Here is a 24,278-nt window from a genome sequence, read left to right on the forward strand (position 1 = left end):
GTTTCTAAGAATCTCAACTTTTTGAATGAGTTAATCTGTTTATAATTTTAGAATGAGTAACGCCTGCATATTTATTTCTTTTAACCTACAATAATACGATATTGTAAATACTATCTATATCATCTGCTTTGCATTTCAATTTCTTATATAGGCTTACTATTTTATTGAAAGTGTTAATAAATGTATATAAACAATACTCAAAATATGTTTGCGACTATGTTAATATATCCAAATATTCATTTCGACTAATAAGATTGAATTGCTTTCATTGGAGAGTTCATTCCTTAATATTTGGAAATGGAATTCTGCTTTTGAATGTATGAATTTAATTCGAAAATGTTGAAAAATTGTAATCTATATGCTTTTAAGGATATTCCAGGGGTTTTTAATTCTGAGATTTAGATGTAACTTTTTTTCTGTTGGAATGTCATTTGAAATGCAAGAGTCGCCTTTATTGAAGGGTCCCAAAAGGCATTCTACTGAAATATTCATGTAAATTTCTTTTGTATCATAATTATGGAAATGCTACAGAAATTTGTACAGAATTCATTTTTCTCATAATTAATGTTTCATCTGAGAATTTTACTATACTTTCAATATTTAACCGCGATCTAGAAGTCTGGTAGGAAAAAAAATTACAATGTTTTTATAAAAATTTCAAAACATTCTACTTGGAATAAAAAGTTCTTGCAAATATCACGTGGTCATAAAAATTTCTGGTTCCGACTCATCAGTATCATTTGAATCTGTAGAAATATTTTAAATTCATGACGTGAAATCACACTCCGTCTTTTTGGAAGTGGGATTTAAGTATTATCTGCATACCTGAAATGATTTCGTTGAAATTCTATTTTAAGAGTTAATAAACTAGTTAAAGAATAAAACTCGTATTTGGTGTTTTAATTCAAAGATTTAAAGTAAAAAATGTTAGTTTTTGTGGTAATTCCAAATAATTTAATTACAGAATAAAGTACAGAATAATTTCTAAATACAGAATAAAGGAAATTAAAAATTTCTAATCTGTATAGCGTTACCCCAACTGGCGTAGAAAAATTCACGCATTTGCGTTACCGTAACTGGCGTTGAAAATTCACGCATGCGCATTGCGTTCTGATTGTTGACAATATTATCAACGGATGATTCTTGATTTAAATTATTTTTAGGTTAGTTTCATGCTTTTGTAATTAAATTGTATTTATGTTAGTTATATATTATTTGCATATGCTTATAATTTTAAGTAGTACATCGTTTTTTAAGTAGTTTTTTAAACCTGTTTTCGACCGATTATTTTAAACGATTCATTTTATTTTCTTATTGTTTGATGCATTTAAAATTAAACATTGTTAATGAATCGATCCGTTCATGATGAATCTGAGGAAATTTTGTTGACAAATTCTTGAGATATTACATAAATTAAGAAAGATATTCTTTAGTGCCCTAAAGTTTAAACGCTCAGTGACTCTGTTATCAGTAATTATATTATAAAAAAGTGCTTTGTTTCAGTAAAAAATATTATTATATTAATTGCAGATTAATTCTTTCCACTTTAATTTAAAGCATAAATTCTACGGGAGCTAACAGAAAATGAGACTTATACATATTACGTGATAACTGAAGGCCTTTATAATATTATGAATGAATTATATGACTATCAAAATTTGAAGCTTTAATATTTTGATGAAGAATCTATTAAAATAGGAATAGCGTAAAATATATAATTATTAAAATTATAAAAGAACATTAAGATTGGCGAACCGGCTGCTCGCCAAAGGCGGCTAGTTCATAAATAAAAATAGTAATTGTTGACTTAATTGCAATCAATCGAAATTGCAATTGGTGTTGAATTATTTATCAGTTTTCAATCTTTATGTGTAATTTTTATCGATAAAAAAGAACTTAAAATGTTATAGTTCTCAAAGAAGAATTATGCTCTATTACTTTGCAATAGAGATTCCCTTTAAAATGCAGCTTCCTGTTTGAAGAAATACGGTTGATTCGAAGCTGACGAGGTCATAATTAAAACTTTATTTGCCTTACTAAACAAAATTGACTGAAATGAATACAAGAGGAAAAATAATTAAAACTAAAGAAATTGTAGTTGGGATTTAATTTTAATATGTTAGTTTAATTATGCACTATTTGAAATAATTAATATAGAATTCTGATTTTTTAATAATTTTAAAAAATAAGTAATTTTAAGTGCTATTAAACAGTCATTTGAATACCACATTTAAAAAGAAAAACTTAAAGCAAGTAATATATTTTACATCTAATGTTTTCATTTTCGTAAAATTCTTTATTGAATTCCATGCACAATAATGAAATCCTTTGAACACAGCAAACAGTGTGTGTGTACACAGCAAATGATATTTTAGTCACACACACACACACACACAAAATGGAATACAAAGAGTTTTTATTTGGATTGCATTATGTTCGAATTTGCTTTGTTTGCATTGTGTATTTTTAACTGTTACTCAATATGAACTCATAAAGCATACACAGCTGCCACGGCCCAAACCAAATATTCGGACCACCTATTTAATTAGATTATCCTTTCTTTTCTATCTCTTAATTATAATTAGGGATTGCAATACCATTATTCGGTATTTTTTAAATCTTAATACCAGGATACCGGTTTTAATACCGGTATTAGAAAATTTAGAAAAAGAAAGAAAACACAGGTGTTTCTTTGTTTTATTTGCCAGTTTTGTTAGAGAGTGTAAATATCACAAAAAATAATTTTTAACTTATAAATTATAACAGTATATAATCGCCAAAAAGTAAAGAAACATCTTATTTATTTAAATCACAAGAAAGTGTAAATATCACTATTCAGTCTGGAGTACTATTACAACTTTTTGAAATCTGATCTTAAAAAACATAATGCACGCTAGTTGGTGGTACTGTTAGCAATGCGCAATATACTTTTCCTAAGTATTTACCTCTAAATCCCTCATCTTCAAATAAATCGATTTCTCGTCGGATGGTTTTGGATATAGCTGATTTCTGTATTGTATTTTGGTTCGTTGAAATTTTTTTATTTATCGCTAATTCTAATTTTTGTTCAAGAGACAATTCCTTTTCACTATCGACAGTAGTGACATCATAATCTTAGATAATTGAACCGAATTCTTCTGAATGTGGATAGGGTTGTGGGTAAAAAGTTTTAAGAAAATTTACTCTAAACTTAATCAGATTTGAATTGGTCATTTTCTTTTCTTTTTCATTTTCATTTTTAAAATCATTATAATTATGTAAATACCATAAGACATTTTCTATTTCGGTATGCTTTTCTTCTGTGCGATTTTTCAATGTAATAGATAATTCTTCAAATAGTGATGTGCGCTGTTCTTTCAGTGACTGCAACTTGAAATTTATTGTTGCATTAGCTGTTAATAAATTAGAATCTCTCCGACATAATGCCTCAATAGTCAGTTTTATTGGAAGTAGAGCTGATATAGTTCTGGATATTAAGTCGAATTCACTCTCTGAAAAATTAATTTACATGTTTAAGTCGATCATTGCTTTTTGGATTGAATTTCTCAGTTTCAAAAATCGTTCCATCATTTGGAGTAAACTGTTCCAACGTGTTTTAGAATCTAATATTAACATATATTCTGTTTTATTTTCAATTAGTATATATTTTAGTAATATGTCATTTTTTATAGGGAAACGTTTAAATATCTCATCAATTTTTCTAACTTTATAAATTATAGGAAGGCATTCTTGATGGGTAAATATTTCATTCTTATTAGCAATATCTTCTTCAACAATTACATTGTTATTATCTTCATGGTCGATATCACTCACTCTTACTCTCTTCAAATTTGGAATCCGAATTTTCTATATCCACATTATTTGAATTCTTCTGTTCTTTCTTTCTTTTTTTTTCGATATAATACATCTATTACTCCTAATTGAATTCCATGAGCATAACACAATTGCTGATTTGCACCAATCAACTTTCCAACTTTTTTCATAATTGCTGCCCTCTGAGTCGTTATGGATACAGTATCGTCTTTCAGGGATAATCCATGTTTCGCTCATTTAGATTTAAGCAATTAATTAAGCCATTAATTAGCTAATTAATTTCGCCCGTTAGGGAGACATAAAAACAAAAACTTATACTATTTTGCTATGTTGGCGATCCCTGAACAAGCAGTGGAGACAATTTAAAAAAATTCTAATAAATACCGAAAAATCGGTATTTAAACTAGTGAATACCGGTATTACAAATTTGTTCAAATGGCTCAAAATGCCGGTATTCAGCATACCGGTATTGCAATCCCTAATTGTGATGTAAAATAAAATTCCGAAAAAAAAGAAAATTAATTAAAATTTGTATTACTACAATCAGCAAAGATTTAATAAAAAGTCATTTTAATAGATTTTGTATTTGTTGATAGATATTATAAGAAATTTTAAAGCAATAAAATAGCGCATAATAATATCTATAATCGAATTCCTTTTATTATTTCCATAATCCATTCCATTTATTATTTCCATATTTCTATAATCGAATTCCTTTTATTATTTCTGTGCGTTGTTGTACTCTTTAAAGCTTTTAGACATCTGACTCCTGTTGATAATTTTAATGGGTCCCGAACTCGTATGAAAATTATTTTTAAACCGCATTTTTCCAACATGGAAAATCAGATAGTTGTTGAAGATGATGTCGTGTCCGCGTTACCACGAAAGGAGGTGCAGTAGCTTCTGAGGGTAAAAACCCCTGAGCACCCGAGGGCAGAAGTCTGACTTCTAGCTCATATGAAGATGAAACTCGCACATTCGTTTGCACAACCCCTTTTTACAGGGGGGTGCATTCACACACGTTACAGATAGAACACAGATGAAGAACAACCATGTCCGAGCGGGGATTCGAACCCAGGACGCCCAGATTACGGGGAAGATGCGCTACCCCTATGCAAGGACGCCGGCAGACTGTTGTTTTAACATTGTTATGATTTGGAAGGATTATTTGTATAGGTGTTATTCTAACTAAACGATCTCAATTAAAAATGCATCCCTCGTCTTGATTTTCTTTGCTTTCATGTACGAATTAATTTCATAACTGAACTATTTGTAAGATTAATATATGCAATCGCAAATTACGATGCAAGGTTAAAATATTAAATTAGGTTCAATCGGTCTGATATATATATTTATTCACATCTGAAAATTTAATGAATTTTATGTAAAGTTGAAAGATGATTAGTAATTAAGTGATACAAAGATAAACTCTCTTATTTTAATAAGAAATATAGCAAATTCTTGTTATACGAAATTCGGTAAAATCCTAGAAGGGCCCACCTGTTGGCGACTTATTTGAAATCTCACCAAGTTGACTACTAATTGAATATTTATTATTATTTTTCAATTAAGAAATGATACTTGAAGGCCAGAAATAATAATAAATAAAATATAATAAAAAATAAATATAATAAATAAAAATAAATAAAAAATATAATAAATAAAAGAAATAAATACAATGAAATAAATATAATAAAAAATAAAATAAAAATAAAGAAATCCGTCTAGCTTGCCACATTGGCAAGGTTATCGCCACTCGTTTGGCAAGAATTCAAAAAAGCGCCAAGAGGTGGGCTGTGCTAGTATCCACCCCGAAATTCAATTGCGTAGTTATTAAAACAAAAAAATTCAGCGATTAATCCCGAATTTTCTTTATTTATTTATTTGTCTAACATATGAATTTGATCTGAACTGAAATGTTGTGTTTTATTAAATTTTAATAATTATTAGAACGGATTATATTTCCTAATTAAGTTTAAAATATCGTGAACTTGAAAACGATTTTTTATCAAACACAAAAATTCTTCATAAAATGAAATGCAGAAAGATATTTTGGCCACGCTTTTGAAAACAAATTTCGCCAAACCGACGAGAATCTAGCTCAGAAGTTTGTTCTACATTCAAATAGGTGATAAACATTTAATTTGATTAAAAAAAACATTTATGCAAAAAAACCAGACGGTTATTAGAAATTATTCTTTGAAAACATCACTCGTTCCCGATTGGATAATATGTGATGCAGATTTCATTATGTTTTATCATCCTTGAAAACCATTTGCTGAATTTGTAAAGAAGTTTCTGGAAACTGTGACGTCAAAATTCTGATTAACATATTGTCTGCGCATTACACTTTGCTTTCGCATTTTTAATCCTTTTGTTATGTCGTGGTGGTGGGAGAAGTGTCACAGATATTCGTTTATTAGATTCCGATTCAATTTGCAATTGCTATACGATTCTTTTCAAGAATTTTTAATTTCCTAAGGATTGCAAGAAATATGCCTTTAATTATCAATTGAAACAATCAAGGGACATCAAGATTAATTTAATCTTCTGTGGATTTCGTTAAAATATCGGACAAAGAAAAAAAATGGCATCTTCGAACTTCTAGATTATCGGCCATCTTGACGTTCTCTTGCATGCGTATTTGGTAAGTTTTAACATTTTTCTAGTCTTAGTTCTTTGATGGTTGCTATAACGCTGTTTAATTTTGCGATTTTTTTAATAAGTATCGGATACAGAAGTGTTTGATGTATTGATTATTTAATAATTTTTATAACTGAATGCAATTTTTATTGCTAGATGTAATTTAAGACTAAAAATGTGTAATTAATAGGTATTGGAGAAATTATTCTTGCATGGACAGTAAAGAACGACTGTACGTCTTTCAAAGAAAGACATTAAGCTTATTATGTTAAAACCCATGTTTGACTACTTTTATTATTAAAAATTAAATGTAACAAAATTAATTTAAATGTAGTAATTTTATAATTATTGGAAATAATCGGAATTTGAAATAAAATATTTATCGTTAGAGAGGAAAATCATCAGTTTTATTGATGCATTTATTTTATTGTATTTATATGCACGCCATTAGATATTTAATTTGAAATACTTTATACTTGACATGATATGCTGATCATTTGTGATTATATACAATTACTGTACTAAAAATCGTGTTAAGCTCTTTTAAAATTTCTCAATATTTTTTAGAAAAAAGAAATAAATATGGTATTTTTTTAAATGGCACTCTTTGAATCTTCAAAGATAGGTGAAATATTGTCATTTATTTTTCATTAAATTATTGTTCCATAATTTTCTGTTAATTAATTTATCAGTTGTCAAAAATCCTGAAGTCGTGATGTTTAGTTTTACTTTGTCGCCTTTTCTGATATACATTATACTTTCATATTCGAGAGCATACTTATGATTAAAGCCAAGCGCTCTTGTAACACAGTATTGACGATAATAATTAAATTCCATTTAACGCAAATTTTCATATCCGAGTACATCAGATGAAAAATAAAACAATTACCATTCAATATTATGAGTGAATGGCTGTTTTTATCAATTATTTTCAGATGCGATTTCTTTGTTATCGTTTCTATCTTATAATTATATGAAAATGAGTTAAATTCTTCTCTATTTTGATGTTTAGTTTCTTTAAAAAATATATGTAATCGGGATATAATTACATTTTAAAGATATCTTGGTTATTTTTTAAACTGTACGAAATTTGTGTAATTTGTCCTACGAAATTAAAATAACCTGAAAATTGTGTGTCAGACTATTAATAATTTTTAGGGGGGGGGGGGAACTCGGAAGATTCCCATTGGAGTCCCTTACGGCATATATTAGTGCATTTAATATTTATACTCGTATCATCATAAATGAAAAAATATGAAATTTTATTAAAAAAATTAATCAAATTTTGACGTTGTGAAATGCATTTTGATCTCAGGCGACACATTTCAATTCTTTTTCGTAATGTTTTTTCTTTTATGTAATTCAAAATATTTTGTTTATTATTCGTTTTATTGTTCAATTAGTCATACTTATTTTATTTCTTAGTATTTGTTGCCAGGTCTCAATATGCTAGGAATTTTTTTTTTCGTTTTTGCCTGTGTAAAAATATACAAACCAATTAATCTGTATATGTATTTGAACTTGGTGAATTATACATTTTCTTTTTCTGTCCCCCCCCCGCTTATTGTATTTTGGAATGGAATTGAAATTGAGTTTTATAGCACTTTTAGAATAGCAAAAGCATATTTGTTTAGATTGTTATGTAAGTATATTGAATTGAAAAATTTGCAGTGAGATGGAGTACCAAAAAGTAGTAGGTAGGCTAAATAGTTTCATTTAGAAACATTATGAAATTATTCACTAAAGATTTGTAATTCATTAGAATTTCTTAAAATACATTTCTGTAGATTTCAGTACAATCGGCTGGATGAATCATTTTTCTGTTGGTTAATAAAAATGAATAATTAAAGTGTAATGATATGAAAGATAATCAGTATGTCTAAAGCAATCGCTTGCATATATATATGTGCAAATGTAGCATCTAATTATATATGAATTACAATTCAAAGGTTTCTAAGAATTTCCACCATAAAAGATAACATATTCGTGATGAATAAACTATATATTTGCATAACAAACTTTACTCATGTCATCGGTATACAGCTAAAATAATTGTAGAAGCGAAAAGGCCATCTCTATTACAGTATAAAATGTTCTTGTAAATTTGTAACATTTTTTGCATGCCGACAATTTATTGATATTTGCTGTTTTACCTTATACAGATATTTTATGACAAGAACATCTCATTTTTCTTTTTTAATGGGATCACTTTTAGCCAAATATCTGCAGGTCGCAAAATTGAAAAATATTAAGGGTAAGAATACCATTTTTCTTGACTATATAAACCAACGACCATTAAATGCAACATCTATTGCATACAACGTCTCTTACAAAAAAATTATTTTATTGGATAGTGATGTAAATTTTACAACTTAAGTAGATAATCGTTTTAGTAATTTACTTTTATTTCGATTTCCAAGTTACGGAAATGACTAGAAACTTATTCGGCTTTTAGAATCAACTTCTACTATTTATTGATGTGAATGAATCAAATGCATGTTTATACTTGACCTCTTTAAATGACCAGATTTTTAAAACAATCTTTAATGAAACGATTCATATGAAAATGAATGACGTCTGTATTTAAAATTGTTTATTCAGAATCTTAAAAGGATGTTGTACGCGAGTTTTACGTTGTCACTAGAAATGATATTCGAAACTTTAATATTTTCCCAATTTTGCGACATGGGATGAAGTAAAGAATAGTGTGCCCCTGAGTTTGTCACCAATATGGCAACCCATTGGAACGCTCTTCCAGCAACCCTAATGCTGTTTTTATTACTTTTTGCAATGGTTGAGTTGTACATGAACTACAACTATATTTTGAAAAATGTCAAATTAAAAATATTAAAGAAATATCGATTAACGATTTTAATTTTGTTTTTTATTATAATTAAAAGTTTATTAAAGTTAAGCTTATAATTAAAAGTTATTTTCTTTCTTTTTTTAATGTGAATACGAACAGAAAATATTTATTCTTTTGTAATTTTTAATTGTCAGTATGCGCTTTAAAAATCGTCTGAATTCCTATTTTATGAAATCGTCTGTATTCTCACTTTAAAAGACAGCTGCAATGGAATTCTTCGCAGTTCTAGTTATTCTTTTGGTGTTCTAACGGTTGGTTCCCTTCATAATTTATGATGGCAATTGTGCAAGAATAGATGTGAAGTAAATGGGATGGAAGACAGTATTTCGAACCTGCAGAATGGATGAAGGGGAGCGAAATATATATATAATTAAGATTTGATGAAGTTCGGAAAGGATGCTTGTTTGAAATTTTATATGGATAATGGTTTGATATCGAACCGGCAGAATGGATGAAGGGTGAGTGGAATATATTTTTACGAGTTGATGAAGTTGGGAAAAGGATCATTGAAATTTTGCATGGAGAATGTTCCGATTGCTTATTTCTCCGTTTTTTTCTTTTCTTTTGGTTATGTACTGTTCCTGTTATCCTCAGTCCTTATGTTCCATGTGCTAGTGAAGCTACTAGGTTCCCGCTCGCGCTGCTAGCGAAGCCGTAGGATGTTTTTTTTAGTTAAAATTCTGCCCGGCGCCTTCTACAGATTTGTGGAAGGCACCGGGCAGTCTGGAAAAAATACTTATCAGTAAAAAGTCCTAATTATATGGCGGGAAATGGTAACCGTAACTGTTCCGCGGAAGTATTTGTTTATTTTGTCCGCCATATTTATTGGCGACATGGTATTGTTGGCTCAGCAAAGGGCACACTTTTACCGCGACTTTTTTTCTGGAGCAAAGTATTCATAATTTTTTTGCAATATTTGTTTTTGAAAGTAATTTCTCAGTGGACTTCTAAAAAGCTTCGTTTTAGTGGAGTAGTGCATCGAAATGTCAAGTATAATGTAGACATGTAAGTAAAAGGAGACATGTAAACAGCCCCACGAATTTGATTAAATAAAGGCATTTGTTGTATAAGCAGATTTTATTAATTCATAAATATTATAGGTAAAATTACTTCGTTTCGAATTAAAATTTAAAAATAAAAGCTCAATAACTTGATTTCATTTATTGCATTACAACTTTCTTTTTGTCCTACATTTGAATATTACCCCTTATTCGCATATATTATAAGCAAGCAATTTATTGAAATGTCGTGTTTAAAGCATTAAGTTTAATGAATTCCCTTTCTCAATTTTCTTTATACACAGAGTATGATTGCCTATTTACCAATGCAATTGAGATTAAATACTTCAGTAAATAGCCGCGTTTTTTAAAATCATATTTCGATTAATTCGACAAATTTTTTTAATCATTTCTATCAGCTGAAATATTCTGTTTGTACTTTTTCTTAAAAACTTTCAAGATTTCCAAAATAGATGTTAAATGTGAAAGACCGAATGGTTGAAATTATTTAGAACAATAGTCTGCAGTTGCCTCATTTATTTAGTCTTTTCTGTAATCTCTTCCAGCAGCAGCATTGGCAAAAGTAATTCCAACGCCTACTAATCGTAACATTTCTTGACGGGAAGTTTGGCTCGAATCTCATGAATAATAAAGTCAAAACTTCTGCAAATCGAACCCTTTTTTTTCATCTGCGCCTGTCAAATTGTTTTAAAAAAAAGTTGGCCTGAGATAAATAGCGATGGGATCTGCCGATTAGAAGTTTCATGAAATTATATTTACTTTATACAAACCTCGCGCAGATGAATCAAGGGAGGGGACAATTAAGTCATAAAAATACAAGCGAAACTATGTATTAAAGTGAGTATTTATGCATTACTTTTGCCCAATCCAGAATTCACCCTTATCTGTAAGTATACGAGATGTTATGACTAGATATTGCTTAGGAGCGGTATACAGAAGTCAAAATTGAACTTGACTCTGAATTTTTCAGTCTGGCTAGGAGTTGTTTTATCTTTCATATTTCATGGAGTGGCACCTGGAGCTTTCTGGCTGCCTGCTATGTTCTTCCCTTTTTTATTCAGAACGGCAGATGTTATTTGAAGAGCAGTGTGAAATCTTTTGACGTTTATTTCGCTTTTAAGTCGCGAGCGTTCATATTCGTACGTAACATGGATACGTTAGTATAAAATTCTCCGATATTGTGTTTTGTTCGTCTTAGCATGCATTGTCGCAGTATGTAAAAATTAGTGTATATTAATTTAGACCAGATTTCCATAAGTATATGGATAATTCTAGGATCAAGGCACATTATTCAGAGATGAGGTTTGAGCCAAATCCGAAAAATAATTTTTAAAAATTCTCAAATCCTCTGTGCAAAGAAATGACTGAAATTTTTTCGAAAATAGAAAATCGCCTGTAAGCGATTGCATTAGGTAATTTATTCTTTTAAAAATTATATTTTTCAATATTTTGTTTAAATTTTGTCAATATTTTGTTTAAATTAAATTTTTTAAAAAGAACAGAAGGACGTTTTTGGAAAGTTTTTAAGTATTTATGGAAGTACGCATCTTTATATAAAACGTATTGTAATTTTTTTTTTACATCTATGTCAAATTTAAATAACTTACATTTTTGAAAATAAAAATCTGTTATTTGAAAAAAAAAATACTTTAAGTAATAGTAAAAAAATAAAATTACAGATGTATCATTAAACGCATAATATATACAGTTTTGATTTTTTTTTTTTTTTTTTTTTTTTTCGTGCGACGTGCCGTTTACCACTTTTGATTTTATGTTAGCGTGCAATTTATCATTTTTAAAAACTTAGACATGCACCTAACCAGTACCCTATTTGTCATGCTTTAATTTATTTCTTTTATAGGTTGACATTTTTTTGTTCGTTTTCAGTTTTAAGTTAATATAAAATAACTTCCAGACTTTCTTTTTTTTTTTTTAACGGTTTATGGTAAAGGAATTTGATAATATATCACTCTGAAATTTTCTAGTTTTAAATGTTACATTAAAGTGAATGCAAAATGTAAGAAAAGAGGACTGCAAAAGAAACTTAATGAAAATAGAACAGTTTTGTAAAAATAGATTAATCAATTTATGGATGATTTTTAAGTATGTGACTAGAGGACTGCAGGTTCGAAATGAGATTCCAACCAACATCCTATGTATTTAGTAGTAGAATTCCGGATTAGGCCGGTGGACTGAGATGAGAGCTTTAACTCCTTGACGTACGAATTTATTTAGCTAATTAGAGGAGGCATATCCTACCTGGGACAGAAATTATTTTAATTCCTATAATAATATTAGAAACTTTGACATATTGCGGCATTTTTAGGTGATTTTTGCATTTTAAATTCATTACTTTAACTTAATTATGGATTTAAAATTAAAAATTCTGTAATTCGATGCGAAAATAAGAGGCGTCATTGAAGGGGTTTATTAAAACGATATTATTTGCCTAGTTGCTAAATTAGTTAAATATTACGAATTCTTTAGAATATAAATGACAATTATTAATTCCTTCACAAATAGAATTGCTCTGTTTTCTATTTGCTTCATTATGCTCAATTTGTTTTTCTAATATTCGTAAAGAACTGGGCATCAGCTTGAATAATGTTTATTTCCAAATGTTTTCATAATTAAAATAAACATAAAATTACATTTTCATAGAATGAGTGAAGGAAAAATAAGTATTAAAATGTTAAACTGAATTGACCATTTGCTTTTGTCTAAAACTATGAAACGAGAAGCCTAAAAATGCCCACTGCATGCTGTTATGTCTTAATCCATAGCATTTTGTATCCATTTTTCTTCGTTATTTTTTCTTCAGTATTGTATTGAAAGTAGCTGCCACTTCTTAAATGTCTTTAGTTTTATTAATGTGTTTTATTATTTTTATAAATGTTTTTTTAATACTTATACCCAGTCACTGGCATTTGTTTTTATTAATAAAACTTATTCTTTCAGACAAGTGGCATCATTTTGTCGACTTATTTCATCCATTCATCTCTACATCATTTTGTGGATTCATCATTTCATCCATTCATCTCTACATCAATGTAAGTTTTATTCAAATTTCATTTTTTTTTTGTGATGGATTGGCCAAATACATAAGTGCACTTGACTAATAAAAAAAAATATTTCAAGTAGTTACTATATAAAAAAAGCATTTACTAGTATCTACCGAAATGGGAAGGCGGTATCGGTTTTGTTTTGGGGAATTTTCTTACGCAAGAGTCTGCTGAAATCGTTGTTGCCTAATTGCACTAAAAAGCTTTAGATAGGCGGATAACATGTTTTAGGTCCAATCCCGACAGAAAGTTATTTGTAAATTTAGAAGTATGGCCTTATAAAAGGCCTTAGATGGCGTACTCTTTTCTTAAATATAAAATTGTCTTGTTTATGTAGCGTGCAAAATTTTTAATTGATTTTCGGTCATAATTATGTGGTCCAATTGCAATAATCATCGGATGATTTAACAATGAATTAAGAATGCAATAGATTAATTGGCTTGTGTGCTTGAAATTTTCACATATTCTGTAATATGTGGGGGTGATTTCTTTCCTTAAACCGCATTAATACTACACCTTGGGACAGGTTAGACCTGCCACGTGTGTTTAATGTCTTTATTCCCAGGATTTGTTTATGGGCGTTTTGTGATTCGTCGTATAATGAATAAACCCGAGTATGCATTTTAAATGGCTTTTATTTAGACGTTTGAAACTACACTTTGACACAGAATTACAAGGTCATATACCAAATTTAATTTATATAGATTATTTTTTGAGTTATTGCGTGAGAATGTCACAAAAGACGGTCAAGCATTAAACAGGGTTCAGTCGAAATCGAGTACGGATCTGCACTGTAAGAGCGCCAATTATGTATCAGATTCGATATATGGAACTCGCTATATTTTATAATTGTTTCTTTGTCCTCAAACTTCAGTTAACGGATTTTGAATAAAAGTTGATATAAATTAATAAACTTGATTTACAAACTTCACGCGAATTTTTTTTTTCATTTGGCTTTAAGTATTTTTGGGTTATACGAGTTCAAAAAGGATTTCATCGGACTAGAAGTATGAAATGTGGGGGATTCTCCAAAATGTCGAGCATGAACTTTCTAATAATTGCAATAAATTCGGTTTGCTTACTTCTTATTCAAGAATGTAAAAAAATTGATTGGTACGATTTTTGTTGCTGTTAAATACATAATATTTTTAAAATTCGATAATTTGTGGAATTTTTTAAATCAATTTGATATTTGGTTCCAATTTATGAGCATTTAGTGATTACTTGGCTTGAAACCATTTCTGCTATTTATGAAAGTCAAGTCGTTGTTAGACTGTATCAAACTATATGACTCCGAATCGGAGAATAGCATTATTTTGGAATGCAGTCGTTAAATAGTTTTTGAAAAATTGACAGATTTTGTTAGAACCCAAAGACGAATTAAAAGCATAAGCAAAAATATATACGCATATTTTTAAATTTTGTTTCCTGGTAAAGTTTGTAACATTTTTCCTCTTGTTTAATGCAAATTATTGTCGGATTAATAATAAATTCAGAAAGAATTTTGATAAAGTGGAATTTCAGAGAATATGAAATAAATGGCGGATAATCCATCAAAATATTCAAAACATTGTTACTTCTGTTTTAATTTTGACTTAGTTTTATTGTTTTTACGTCATCATATAAATATTAAATATAATTTATATTTGCTTATTTAATAGTTTTTATACTTTTTCTATTGTTTCTATATTTATTTTAGCCAAGATTATTAGATGATATTTTACTGAAAACAATAGGTTTTTTGTTTATTAGTGTATTTTGTAATTTTGTATTTCTGAAATTTTTGATTAGATGCTTAAAAAAATGTCATTAGATCACTAGTTTCAAATGATATTTATTCTAGACTGTTCTCTAGCACTTTCTGTAATTATGCGTTATTTTAAAAGATAGAATAATCAATTTAAATCTAATCTTCGACAAATTTATTTTCAAAAGTTTTAGGAGACATAATGACGCAACATATTTTTTTACATAACTTGGTCGCTTCTTAGTATGATTTTAGTCTCGCAAAATTTCGGTACTAGTTATAATGTCCCAATTATTTTCAATTGTCCTGTTGTAAATATGCTTTTATTTGACAGTGAATTTTAATCATAAAGTGAATAATTACAAAATTTCATGCAAAAGAACATTGATGAAGGTAAGTAGTTGCATACTGTGTAAGCTTCCTAGACTGTATGAAAGCAGTTTATACCGTCATGTGAGTATTTTGAATTACAGCTTTAATTGTGGTATATGCTTTTTGCATTTCTATGGCCACTGTGATAAATAAGCGCCATTCATAGATTCTAATTCCCTTAGTTAAAAAATACCATCGACTAAAGCCAAACCCAGTCCTCTAAAATACATTATATTCATTATTTTTCTTTATATTGTTGAATTCCCGGATTGACTTTCATCTGGCGCATTTTTTTTCCCTTAATCGTCATTGGTGATAAAACAAATTCATACTATTTAAGCATTTATATTCTTTACCAAGACGCACTCATAGATTTCACACACATTTTCTTTTGTGAAGTCGGGTATTTCTCGGTATTCTGTTTAATTTCGGTTCGAATTCATTGTTTCCATCGAGTTTCGGTCTTTTTATATTGGGTTGAAGAATGATGCATTATTAAAACTGGTATATTTTGGAATAATTTATTTCTATTTTTTGATTCGAGAGGTTAAACTATTACATTAGACTGCAAGCTGATCAATAGAAACGTTTTTTTACGAATTTGATAGAAGAAATTTCATGAACTATTAGAATATATTGATAGTGTATCAAATACAAATAGTCAATTCTTATCCGTTTCCTTACGTTCACATAAATCTTGGATAAATTTACTAAAACTGAGCCTCCGCTTAAATAATACAAACGTCAAGACCGCGCAGTCGTGGTTTACTATAAATAATTAAAAATAAGGATACCTTCACAAAGCTGCTAAAATAAAAATGTAACCTAAAATAAAGCATTAATATTCTAAGCTAAAAATATGAGGTAAAGGTAATTTACTGAGTTAGAACGCCCATGCTTAGGGACACAAAAGGTTAAATTCGTCACTGGAATGAGTCATATTAAAAAGTTTCAGATATTAAATTTTAAAGTTAATTTATATGTGAAGATCATATATAAAGGACATCGTTAAAATCACATTTTCTAAACACTAATGAATGAGTGAATTTAGTGTTCGAGGAATCTCCTGTTAATAATAAAAAGATCAGATAAAAATAAACTAGTTTCTACTTAAAAATAAGATGCATTTTGCGTAAAATCTTTTTAATATTCATTTACAGTGATTATTAAACTGGAAAAACTTGAAAAGAGAATTTTCTAAATTAACTTTCAAAAAACAATTACGCCTAGTCATTTTTTGATAATGAGCACTATTTTATAATATAAGGACAATTCAAGATTCTTATTAAATATAGGAACAAATAATAGATATATATACAATTTTAAGATAGAATTCAGGACAATCATAGGCGTCATCATAAATTGTCCCAATTTATATTTTTCAAAAATATCTTTCGAGCAATAAACAACTCGGTTATCGGCAATAGGTACGAATTCTGTTTTTCGGTCATTTCTTTGAGGACTTTTTTAATTGCTGTGATTGAATTGCTGCTTACTTTTTTTTTCTATTTAAATAACCTAGAAAGTCCATTAAGGAACTATTTTATCATTGAAGGTTCAAGAGTTTTAGTCGGTAATAATTTTGCTGTTGAGCTTACCAAGATCCCAAGCGTTTTTCCTAGTTTTTGTTTAGCCTCTTTCGTGAAAATTGAGCTAATTTGATCAGAAATGTAATAGAATGAAGTCATACATTTTATCGATATTTAATTGCTCTATGCCATCAGCAAAGATGAAACATCCAAAAATTTCTTTAAACGCATATATTCTAGTATCAATATAAACCATTCACTAGAGTACTTTTTCAGTTGTATTTAACGATGAATTGCTGCAGAATGTTAGCTGGAAAAAATATTTTGCCGTTTGAATTGTTTTAAGTATGTTTAAAATGACCAATGGAATACCAAAATGAAAACTGTTTATCCTATCGTATTCAATATTTTTTTCAAAAAGAGTTAAATATTATATACAATATTTTTAATTAATATTAATTTTATTCAGTTATTGTCTCTTTCCTTTGCATATGCAGGAAAAATTGAGTCCTCAATTCGTAAATGAGTATTCATTATTGTCAAATTCATAGTTACACTCGGTTATATTCATTGATTTTTCATAAAAGTTGGCTTTATTAAAATAATTACAAGGTGATATGTATCAATCTACAAAGATAGTAAAATCATTAATTTAAAGCACTTGCTAGGCTGTATGTTTAGCCGAAGTTTCAAGATCAAAACGTTTACCATACTTTCGCATCAGGAATAGATAGTTGCGGTTTAAAAGACTGCGTATACGTATTTGATGCTTTTAAAACTATTTAGCTCTTAAATTAGGTGAAAACTACAATGTTACCTCGTTTAAGGAAAAAATTTCTTTTTGATGATAGTTTGGATCAAATTTGCTTTGTTTTGCAATAATTGCATCTAAATTGTGCAATAACTAATATTTTCAAATATTTTTCATATTTAGAAAATTAAGATTAAGAACTTTTAAAAAAATAGTCCTTTTTAGAAAGTTTTCCGTTAATATTTAATTTTGCTGTACATTTTTTTAAAATTTTTATAAAATCTTCATTAAAATTAGATTTGATTTTGGAAGCCGAGAATTTATTTTTTTTTTGTAAAATTTCAATCGGTCAAAAATTGAATGCTCCATTTTTATTCTTAAAATTTTTACTGCTACGATTTTTGACATTTTAGTGGAGACGATTTCGAAAAACTGAAATTGAGAACTTTCAAGGTTTAAACACAAATTTTATAATACCGGTTTATATAAAATGTAATAAACTATATATCTCTAATAACTCTATAATAAACAAGCATGTTTAAATCGGAAAGTAGCAATTTAATAATTGTTACTATATCAATATAATTAGTAATTGTTAAGCAAAAATTAAAAACTTTTTATTTGATAACATTTTTCTAGTCGACGAATTTACAAAGTCATTCTCCTTTATATTAAATTCTTTTAAAAGCAGTGAAATAATTGTAAGCTATTAAAAAAAAATAACGAAAGTCTTGAAACAGGTCGGCTGTTTTCAGGAAGACATGGAATAAAAAAACACTGCAAAAATTTTAATCGCAAAATGTTTTGCTGGAAACAGTGCTGTAATGTAAAGAGCTATTCCAAATATTGACTTCGAAATTTTAGTTGTATCCGCAGTGTCTTTAATTTTGGTTTAAATTAACGAATTTGACTCTCAGATTTTGAAATCTCTTATAAATTGATTTATTTGAAACATCCGATTTATCGTCTTAGTCTTGACATTTCACATAAAATTTTTTCATTGAAAATCTTTTAATTGACATTTTATTAAATTATAAGAACATTTTCAAACCTTTTCGAAATTTAAGTAATAAAGGAATTGTGTTGATACCTTAAAAATGCTAGCTGTTTTTGTTTTGTAAAATTATCCCAAATAAGGAGAGACGATAAAACCTACCAAAACAATTGCATCACTGACTAAATATTTTTTCGAATTTTTCTAAGACTTAATTTTCAAACCATTTCTAAACTTTTGATTTTCATTCCAACCCTTTTTAGGGTATCAAGTTCCATACAGATATGACCTTAACAATTTAAAAATTTTAATCTGTAAATAATATTTTGAATTATAAATATATCAGCGCTTGCATTTAATTTTTGGACCCTGTTTTCTTCAAAAAACGAACGAATGAATGTATCTTAATCTGCGTTGCCTTTTAAATGACTGAATCCTTTCTCTTCTGTTAAAATGAAAAAAGGATTTTAAATGTAAAAATTTCATGTTTAAATATCTATTACTGGAAATAATAGTATAGTTTGAGAACTGTTTAAAATTCTTTTCAACATATTCTTTTTGAAAAATGTAGATCAGTTTTGCATAAGCTTTAAGAAATCTTTTATTTTCCTTGTTTGTAAAATTTTGCAAGTTTCAAGTTATCCTTTTGATCGGAGTGCAGGCTAAGAAAATGCCATGCATTAGTTATTTCAAAGAAGTTGCGAGTTTTTTAGTAAACTGAATTAAAACAGTAGAATTAATCATTTTCTCAAGTGTCACTTGTGCTTGATTGATATTTGGAGCTTATAAAATAAAATTTATAAACAGCAAATAAATCATTTGTAGATGTTAAACTTCGTTAAAAAATATTCAAATTTTCCAAGGCTTACTCACTTAAACTAAAATTTTTAACTCTGTAATCTAAATAGAATGCTAAGAAATCTCAACTATTAGCATCTAATGTAAACGGTATATAATTAATTTTTTTTACTGGCAATTTTATCGTTAAATTATTTGTATAAGCTATGAAAGGGGGGGGGGAATAAACATGATTTAAAGAAATGACTGAGATGTCTCTCTATATGTAAGAGAATAATATCACAACAATATGTTAATAAATATCGGAAAATTCGCAAAAATAAAGAACTTGATTCGCTAGTGAAGAAATAATTTGATTTCAAAAATGTTTTGTAAGTCTTAATCGAATGAATACTTAAATGAATGAAGAACGGTTAATTAACCCTCTTACCAAAACGACTCTTAGTGTAGGATTTTGTTACGACAGTAAAGTCAGAAATTAATTAATGTAAATCTGAAGTTATATTTTTGTGCATGATGAAAATCCTACTCAGAATTATCAGCTAACATTTAGGGAATGTAGCTTCAAAATAAGCAGTAATTCAGCAGAAAATAACAAAAATGCACAAATGAGGGGAAAAAAACCTATCGTAAATTTACACACACTCAAAAACAACATAAAGTCTACCCAAATTAATTGAATAATTATTATACTACATTTGTATAATTAGTAATTGTACAAGCAGACCTAAAGTTTTTCGATTTAAGACTAGTTGATCAGAAACAGGGAAGAGATTGTAAATGTCTATCCATGGGAAATGATTTTACAAAAAAAATTTCCGAAAATGATTTGCTCCATTTCTGTAGTTTTAGTATTTGCATTATTTCCCTGTGGCCATCGGAATGCAAAAGGTTTATTTTGTGATAGTGTCAATACATTTATTTGTAGTGGAATCTCATTTAAAAATATATGTAATGCAGTGTGTATTTTTAATGCAGCTATTTAACTACGCATGAGTAAGTAAAAGGAAATTCTTTCTCTAATCAGTGTGACGCTCCTACCCGTGTCGCTCTGTTGTTGTTCTCGTTCCGTTGGAAAGATTCATTCGACGCGACAGTCCTCGAGAAGGAACAAATCGATTTCTAAGTGTTGGTCAAGCATGAACTTCTATTTCTGCAACGCGTTTTATCTAGTGGGAAGGGCTGAAAATTTGAGATGACACAAAGGTAGAACGAATTTGAATCTCGTATTTTTGCAAGACATTGTTCTACAGTCTTGGATCAGAATTTGGAACCATTTTTGACTCATTCACTGCTAGATATGTTAAGAATGTTTTTCTAATGTGTAGTCATCTGAGAATTATCGAAAATAATGCATTCTGCGAAACCCTCACTTTACTTGAATTCCGCCTTGGTTGAATTTATATCCGAAATGAAAATTTGAACTTTTCTCATTTAATTTCATTGGGAGGATAAATTTGGGTTCTATTGGAGGAAAAAATTAGCCTGTAAAGTGTTGATCCTTTAATGAATTTCATGTTATAGTTACGCTGCATGTAAATTTGTTGATCGTTTAAAATATTTATATTTTAAATTTGATATTTAAAATATTTTTTAAATTATTTCAGATTTGTATTGAAAAATAAATACGATTGCTTATTAATAGCCGTGAATTTTACTCACGGTTTAGGATCAAACGTTTTCTCTCCAACACTCAAAATTTAGGAAGGAATCGAATGAATATAACAGCTTAAACTAATTTTTTTTCTTACATGAATGATACATAATACTCTATTTTATTTTGAATTTTATAATATTAATGTATATATGCAATACGCAAAGCAGCATCCCTTAAAGTAACTTTAGAGTTGCTTAGGAAGAGACGCGTTATTCTTTCTGCAACTGTTTATAGAGATCTTGTTTCTTATATCACCAGCGTATTTTTTTTACTTTTCCTATACAGTTTAAAAATAAAGCAAATATAACTGAACAGAACTCGGGTTAGAACAATTTAACATGGCAGGGATTTGAATTTAAAAACAGATATATATATATGTTAATTTTTGTCTGCTGTTTTGTTGTCTACGATATTTAGCAGCTGTATTAGTAGTTCTAGTAATAAATTTATCTGAATTCATGTAATTAAAGGAATAACTATTTCAAAAAGTATTCGAATCTCTTAATTAAACTGAGAATTCAAAAGCACAATTCAAAGAAATTTATGGGAATTATTATTGGAAAAAATTAACTCTAGAGAGGAAACTCTCTCTCGAACTCACAAGAAAGGTTTGCGATGGTTTTGAGAAACCCACAAAAGCTGACGAATTTTCGATTCTTATGAGCCCAGTGTTATTCATGTATATATTTAGTACTTAAATAATATTGACTATTTCAAAATAAAAAAAAATACCATACAGTAGCAGGAAGATCTAAAAGTGTTATGTAAATAAAATTACCTTGCAACACTATTATCATAGGATGCAACGTCTTTGGTAAATGTATCAATCGTAAAAAGGTTTCACTTCATAAATTTTTTATTGTGCATTCATTCTCATGCTCGACACCCACTTTTAAATCATGTGATTAATGTAAACAAAAAATAATACAATGGGAATAAACTCAACGGAAGCCACAGCGATGTGGCGATTTGCGTGAAGATGTCTAATTTGAAGACGCATTTTTTGCATAGCAACCATGATCGACTGGAAAGGTAATGTTAAGGAGGCACACCGGTCCTTAAAGAAAAGGAAGAAAACAACGCAATTTTGTTTCTGGAAATTTTCTCGATAAAAAAATAATTGAAATACAAATAATTATTAATCTGAGAACGAATTGTAATGTTAAGGAGGCACACCGGTCCTTAAAGAAAAGGAAGAAAACAACGCAATTTTGTTTCTGGAAATTTTCTCCATAAAAAAATAATTGAAATACAAATAATTATTAATCTGAGAACGAATTATAGTCTGAAAGGATGGTTCGTTGAATGCATTCCTTCTGCTTTATATACATGAGAAACTAAAGACACGTTGAAACTGAACTTTGACGAGTACAATTATAAAGCATAAAACAGCAAAATCTTTTACCTATCCTTTTTTCGGAAGATCTTATTTTCCCATTTAGGAAAACACACTGCTCAATCATTCTGAAGTTTGGTTCAGTCCATCTCTGCCCTCCATAAAATATTTTTAGTTCATGAAATAGGTCAACTGATTTCTTCTAAGCAGTTGCGTTAATGATAAATTTCCTGATGAACTGAAGACTGATCGGAAAAGATTGCATAGTTGTTTGGTTATTATAAAAATAAAAAGAATAATTAAGATTATTTTTTTCCGACACTCTATGAACCTTTTGTATGTGTACTTCTGGTTCGTGAAAAGCAGAAGTAAAAATTTTGCTAAATCCAACAGTAGCAGTGAATGAGTTAAAATTGGAATTTCTTTTACAGTTCCATGCTAGTTGTTGATTCCTAAGAAACATCTGGTATTTGAAAATTTTACCTGAATTCTTACCGCAGCTCTCTGTAGCATCCAAACCTTATTCCAAAGCTGATGAATTCTTTCTTTGAATGACGTACAATTCTTACATAAGATTTGAATAAATGTAATCTTTCCATTTCATCAGTTCATTGCAATATTCACTGATGTCTAGACATTCAGATACAAGACTTTGAAGATGTATTACATCGCTTAGAATAAATTTACATCTAAAAATCAAAAGTTAGCACATTCAATAATTAAGTTAATAGTTGCTTATTAAAATAGTTAACAAGATCCAATTATTGAATCCAAGAGAAATGATGGATTTATTTGGCGAAAATAGGCAGTTGTGTGGTGCAAATTTTTTAAATGTATATCGAATTATAAATCTGTCCAGATTAAATGTTATACGAATTCCGTACAGGCAGCAACTGACATGAGATGAAGTTCTTGAGAATATTTCGAACTTAAACGAGCGCTGTCCTGAACTGTAAAAATTTGCGATGAAGAGAAATTATCGCTATAGTACAATAAAATTGTCTGAGCATGCACTATGTAATACTACACTGAATATTGTCACAGTGAAGGCATGTTAGCAAATACAAATTAAAAGAAAACTAAATTTAGAACTAATTTGAAAGACAAAAACGAAACAAAATCATAAATAACCGATCTGCTAGTAAAAAATCAATGATTTTGAAAGAAAATTTGAAAAATACCTGGCAAGTTAAAAATGTAAATACAAAAAAAAAATCGAACCCTGAATCGTAAGTCTTTGATGTTCTTTGCAAAAGCGAAAAAAAAGTAGCAAAACTTTTTTCAAAAATTCCGATTATGTCGTTTCTGTAGCGTTTTAAAAGCCTAAAGACTCGTTTGATTCAGGGATGATAGGTGTATTCTGATCAAGACTGTAGTTCATACACACTGTTTGCTTTAGTGATTGTACAACTGACATTTGATTTTTGTTTTTTGTACTGAAACATTTCTGACCAGCTCTGGTAGTTTTTCATTTAATCAAGTATTTTGGGGAATAATTTTACTAAAACCAATGATTGATGCCGATGCATGCGCTCTTCTGGAAATGTTAATTCAAACAATGGAGTTCATTCGGACTCTTTATGAAACCGAATTCCCAAATATTCTTCTATCTTGGTTTGAATTATTTTGCTTAAATAGAAAATACATTATTAATCTAATTGGTTAGTTTTTATTCGAAGAATTTCGATTAA

At 28.7% G+C, this 24,278-nt stretch overlaps 1 protein-coding gene across 1 annotated transcript in view; it reads left to right on the plus strand.

The window, feature by feature from the left end:
• The window catches only part of LOC129968124 (sterol O-acyltransferase 1-like), a 114,808-nt gene that overhangs the window by 404 nt on the left and 90,126 nt on the right, over positions 1 to 24,278 (plus strand). The window contains exon 2 of the mRNA XM_056081945.1: positions 13,300 to 13,391. The gene's annotated coding sequence lies outside the window, so the exon portion shown is untranslated. The remainder of the gene's footprint in view (positions 1 to 13,299; positions 13,392 to 24,278) is intronic.

The sequence above is a fragment of the Argiope bruennichi genome, chromosome 5, assembly GCF_947563725.1.
Source record: "Argiope bruennichi chromosome 5, qqArgBrue1.1, whole genome shotgun sequence".
NCBI lineage: Eukaryota > Metazoa > Arthropoda > Arachnida > Araneae > Araneidae > Argiope > Argiope bruennichi.